Source organism: Macaca thibetana, chromosome 15 (genome assembly GCF_024542745.1).
Source record: "Macaca thibetana thibetana isolate TM-01 chromosome 15, ASM2454274v1, whole genome shotgun sequence".
NCBI lineage: Eukaryota > Metazoa > Chordata > Mammalia > Primates > Cercopithecidae > Macaca > Macaca thibetana.
This window is the reverse complement of record NC_065592.1, coordinates 49,943,268-49,949,453: the sequence shown is the minus strand read 5'-3', so window position 1 is coordinate 49,949,453 and position 6,186 is coordinate 49,943,268. Positions and strand designations below refer to the sequence as shown.

General features: G+C 38.0%; 1 pseudogene; it reads right to left on the bottom strand.

The window, feature by feature from the left end:
* Window positions 1-4,634: 4,634 nt before the first annotated feature.
* On the bottom strand, window positions 4,635-5,949 carry LOC126936837 (keratin, type I cytoskeletal 18-like; annotated as a pseudogene).
* Window positions 5,950-6,186: the final 237 nt, after the last annotated feature.

The following is a 6,186-nucleotide window of genomic DNA, read 5'->3' as shown; positions in this document are numbered from 1 at the left end:
ATGTGAGTAACCAAACATATTGTAGATTTATTATTCAACCCTGAAATAAATAAATTATAATTAATTTATTTATCAGCTTACAAAACTGTTATATCCTTGCAATTAGCCCTTCTGCCCTAAAGGAAAGAGCTTTTTGTTTCCTAAAACACTAAAGTGCCAAACTAACACTGTTTCAATTGTTATCACAGTGACCAAGACACAGCCTAGAGATGAAGGATGACTACTATAGCCATATATCCATATTCTGAATATATCGATTCCTGATTACTCCCAAAAAGCCCCCAATTTTTTTTCACTTCAGAAAACCAAGGTCATTAAGTTGGTATTTACCACACCAATGACTCATATATAAAAGTGTACACATATTCTTGGGAAGCTACAATCTGTAATTGTGTTGTTTTTAAATAAATGGGCACAAAACATTTTAGTTCAAATGCATTTGGTGATTCTGAGATTGCTTTCCTACAGCACACTCCTTTTTTTTTTTTTTTTTTTTTCCCAGAGGAATACAGAAGCATTTTGGGAGAATTAACTTCTACCCTGGAGTTGGAACAGGACAGCCACAGACCTAGTTACTCTTAGAGCAATACAAAAAGACAGAACTTCCCCAGGGCCATCCTGGTCAGCATCCACCTGCTGGAGTTGACCTACCAGGTTTACAATTTAAAAAAAAAAGAGAAAGGAAAAGTTAGCCCGTTTGTATATCTACACTTGAGGTATAGTGAATAGAGAATGATATTAGAAGATAGAAGCCTGGCTATATTACTAATTACCTCTCTCTCTGAGAAAGTAATTTAATCTCCCTGGTCTTCAATTTCCTAACTTCTAATGAGATGTGGCTGTAAAGGATTGTCTATAATAAACCCTCCAACTCTTCAAATCTGTAAATTATCTTGTCAACCCCTGACATATCTGAATAAACCTGAAGAAGTTATTACACTGAGCACAATTTTATTCCAGGGACTTGTTTAACTCAAGCAAGCAATCATGTTCTGATTTTGGCGATTTTAAAAATTGATATATACACTCAGCTGAGATGTTGAGAGTTGAGTTACACATTGTATCATTGTTTGAAATGGGCATAGATTTCACAGTAGTAAATATTTCCAGTGTTATATTGATACATTATATAAATATGTAACTATTTATATTTTTATAAATTATTTTAAAAATTTGGAGAGTTTTAATTTGATATACTTTTGCAACGTGAGAAAAAAAGACCTTTTCTCTGAATCAGGTTTTAGTTTTCTTTGATTCTTTCCTTTTCCCTACTAATTATTAAACTGAAAAAAAAATGTTCTTAGGTAAAATGAATAGTTTGGAGCTTACTTTCTATGTTTTAGTTGCTGTGGAATTTCAAGACATGTGTAATATGATTTTTCAATGGCAATAGAAGACTTGGTTTTAAGTCCCAATTCGGCTTTTAGTATTTCTTTCCATCTGATAGCAGTCTCCTTTTTCTTACTAACAAATTTCCTGACTAAGGCAAAAACAAACAACAAAAAATTAGGGAAGTAAAGCTTAATGTTAGAAAGCAAAGGAAGGAATTAAGTCGACAGAGTAGAAGGAAATGCATCACATTTAGCATTTCTTACCTTTTCTCCTGCACTTCCTAAACCCTCTTTATTTCATGAGATCACCACCTGATAGTCAGTCACCTGATAGTTAGTTTGGAGGTAGTCTTCTCCTCACTTCCTAGTATTCTTACACCAGAATTGTGCTTCCATTGTTTTAACTACAAAATCACATCTTGCAGCAGTTACAGTTCTGAATTTTCACCCCATTAAAATTTTACATTACTTGAAGACACAAAATGGATCACATTTGTATTTGTATATCCCAGAATGCTTCCTTAGTTAAAATTAAAACTCAATGAATATGTGTAAATTATAAGAAGCTGGATATCCAGAGGCTTTATTTTCTCTGTCAATATTCAACTGTTTCTCAGAGTGTCTGACTCAGTTTAGAATAGATAATATTTAATGGTTCATTTTGTGAGGCAGATTTATGTACTTGTCAGCATTGCTTTGTAATAAGTAACCCCCAAAGCTTAGCTAGTTACAATTATGGTCATTTCTTGCTCAATTCACATGTCACCATCTGCAGTTCAACTATAACTGCTGCCCTTGCAGCTTTTGTAGGTAGTGCTTGGCATAACTCCCAGAGAATTTTATCTCTGGAAAGAGGGCAGCCCTATTGTGAACATGCCAATTACCAAAGCGAAAAGGAAGAAAGCAGGGCTGAGCTCAATCACAAAATGTAACTTCAAGTTTCTTCTTGAATGTGTCACTTTAGCTCATATTCCATAAACAAAGCAAGTCATGTGACCAAGTCCAAAGTTAAAGAGGCAAAGATCTCACATAGTAATGAGTGTATTATATAATTCTATTACTGAAAAAATTGAGTCAAAAATTATAAAGAATGCAGTAGAACACTTTCCACACTCCTGGAGAGAAATATTCATTTTCCTCCTTTTCATATGCAAAATATATATTTTCCTTACCTCCCCCCAAAGAAGGCACCATCACATTCTTATGCCATCTGCTCATCAGGCTCAAAGTCAGAGTTCATGATCATCTACACAGAAGTTACAAATGTGGTTTATCTAAATATGGAGAAATATGGACTGAAAAGAGAAATGATTTTCCTACACACAGCCAATGCACATCAACAGGACAAAGGATAACTACAGTAAGCATCTGCATTCAGAAAGGGAAAGAAAGGGAGGCAGACAGATGTCATTGGTTCATAACAATTCCAAAGCCAGATAGCCCTTGTTTTGAAGGAAGAGAACATTTCTTTATTATGCTCAAATTCATTTCTGAGAGAAGTAACCCCATACAAATATTGTTGGGACTCTTTGTTTTTCCATCTGAAATGTATTGTTTCTCATTACCCTTCCTGTGACTGTCCCAAGAGGATGATGGTTAACCTGCACTCCTAGAGGGTAGCAGAACTTCTGACTTTTTTTTCCAGTCTATAAACATATGGGACATCAATTGATGGTTTACATGCCCAAAATACCAACAACTTCTAATCCAGCCTGGAATTAAATTTGTCAGTATAAAAGTCTCAAAAAATATAACAATGAGTTACTTCTATAGTAGTCTCCCCTTATCCATGGTTATGTTTTTCATGGTTGTAGGTTTCAGTAACCCACAGGCAACCATTGTCTGAAAATATTAAATGAAAGATTGCAGACAAACAACTCAAAAGTTTAAAATTACACACTGTTTGGAGTAGAGTGATGAATTCTCAAGTCATCCAGCTCCCTCCTGCCTGGGATGTGAATCCCCCGTGTTCAGCAGATTCATGCTGTAGAAGCCACTCACCACCCCGTGGTCACTAGCCTTCTTGGTTATCTGTTAACTGTTGCTCTATCACAGTGCTTATGTTCCAGAAACCTGTATCTTACTTAATAATGACCCCAAAGTGCAAGAGCAGTGATGTTGGCATATTATTATAATTGTTCTGTATTATTATGGGTTCTATTGTTATTGTTGTTAATCTAGTACTCTTCCTAACTTATACATTAAACTTTATCATAGGTATATTTGTATAGGAAAAAGCATTGTATATATAGGTTTTAGTACTATACGAAGTTTCAGGCATTCACTGGGGGTCTTGGAAAGCATCCCCCATGAATAAGCGGTGGACTACTGTATACTCATTATGTACAGGTCAAATTTTCTAAATTAGTTTGTTAATAATGTATCATTTAGATTTCTATGAAACAATTATGCTAGCTGTTTATAAATGTCAGCCTTATGCATTTCTTACATTAATATCTGTTTCTTTATATTGACTTCTTGCATTAGTTAGGACTCTGGTCTGTGACAAGCAAAAATATTGTTACTGGACACATACGGCTTTTACACAATTTTAGAGGAAAAGCATTAAATATTTTTCTAATAACTTACGTTTTAGTTGCACAGTTTTTTGTTGTTGATGTGGTTTTTCACATTAAAAATGTTCATGTCCTTGCTTATTTTGCTGAGACTTAATTTTTATCATGCCCATTTGTTGAATTTTATCAAAAACGTTTCTGCACCTATTGAAAAAATTACTTGTTATTAAGTTGCATATTGCATTGAATCACGAGTTGATGTTCAAGTATATTGCATTTTTCATTTATATGATATTGTCACACATTGGATTATCTATACATGATGCAGTATAGTTTTTATATATCATTGGATTTGAAAGGCTAATAACTTGTTCAGGACTCGTTGGTTTAATCATGCAATTGTTTAAACATTGTTCCGCAATTTTTCTTTTTTTATCTAGTTTTTTTTCTTGAGGGGGCGTCAAATTTTCATATGAAAATTATTCTGGCCTCCTAAAATGAATTGGCAAGTGTTCCTCTTTGTTAGTTCTTTCTGAGTTTATGCGATTTTAGTGATATTTCTACCATACTTATTTGTACAAATTTACTTATTTACTTGCAAACCATCTGAGATTGGAATTTGTTGTTTTTGGAAAGCGTTATTTAGAATTCAATTTTCTTACAGGATTTTTTAAGATTTTTCTATTATTTCTTTCCTTTTTTTTTTTTTTTTTTTTTTTTGACATCCAATGACCTCTGAACTTTTCATTGGTCTCCTGCTCCCCAAAGAGTACCCTGCTTCTCCGGCTTAATGTCTCAGAACTTTGGTGGTGTTGATCAGATGCCACTTTGGCATTCACTATCAGGAGGGTGGTGTTTTGTATGGTTTGCATGGAGTTTCTGCTGTCCAGGGCATCACCAAGATTGAAGTCTTCGCCATTTTCCAGCAGGCGGCGGTAGGTGGCGATCTCAGCCTCCAGGTTGACCTTGATGTTCAGCATAACCTGGTACTCCTGGGCCTGGTGCTACTCCTCTGCCCGGGTCTGTGCCAACTCTGACTCCAGGTGCAGCAGGATCCCGTTGAACTGTTCCATCTGTAGGGCGTAGTGGACCTCCACCTCCCTCAGGCTGTTTTCCAAGCTGGCCTTCAGATTTCTCATCAAGTCCAGGTCGATCTCCAAGGACTGGACTGTAGGTCTCAGCTCTGTGAACGTCACCTCAGCAGATCCAACCTCAGGGGTCTGCGTGGTGACCACTGTGGTGCTCTCCTCAATCTGCCTAGACCAGTACTTGTCCAGCTCTTCTCGGTTCTTGCGAGCCAGCTCGTCATATTGGACCCAGATGTCTGTCATGATCTTGGCGAGGTCCTGAGATTTGGGGGCATCTACCTCCACAGTTAACCTAGAGGTGCAATCTGGGCTTGCAGGCCTTTTATTTCCTCTTCACGGTTCTTCTTCATAAACAACAGCTTCTCATTGAGAGCCTCAATCTCTGTCTCCAGCTGCAGCGGAGTGAAATTGGTGTCATCAATGACCTTGCGGAGCCCACGGATGTTGTTCTCCACAGACTGGCGCATGACCAGCTCTGTCTCATACTTGACTCTAAAGCCATCAGCAGCAGGTGGGGTATTGTCGATCTGCTTTACAATGCGGACATTGTCTGTGGTATTTGCGAAGATCGGAGCCCTCAGGTCCTGAACAGTCTTGAAGTAATGGCTCCAGTCTCTGCCCTGAGGTCCCTTCTTTTCCAGGTGTTCCCCGATTTTGCTCTCCAGCTTCCTGTTCTCGGTCTCCAGGCTCCTCACTCTGTCCAAGTAGTAAGCCAGGCCATCGGTCAAGCTTTGCATGGTCTCCTTCTTGTTCTGGATGCCTCCCCATTCCTGCTAGACCCCTGGCCATCGCCAAGGCCGGGCCCCTGGACTCCATGCCACCTGGGAAGCTGGTGGAGCGGGACACAGAGATCCGGGAACCAGAGCCCTCGCCTGCATTGACGCTGGCTGCACTGCTGGCTGTCCAGGTGCCATAGCTGGGCACCTGGACAGAGCTCAGGGATCGGTAGTTGGTGGAGGAGGTGGAGCAAGTGGTGAAGCTCATGCTGTTCAGGGAGGTGAGCGAGAGGACAGGACTTAGGCTTTGCCGATGACCACATTTTCTGTTATTTTTTGAATTGGTTTTGATAAGTTGTGTTTTTTTCATGAACTTTGCTTTATCCAAATTGTTATTACATAAGCTTGTTCATAGCATCCTTTATTATCTTTTATTTTATTTTGATCGGTTATATTATCAGTTTCTGTGTAATAAATTTCACCCATTATAAATCCACAATGCAATGCATTTTTGACCAAGGTCATTTTAAATGAG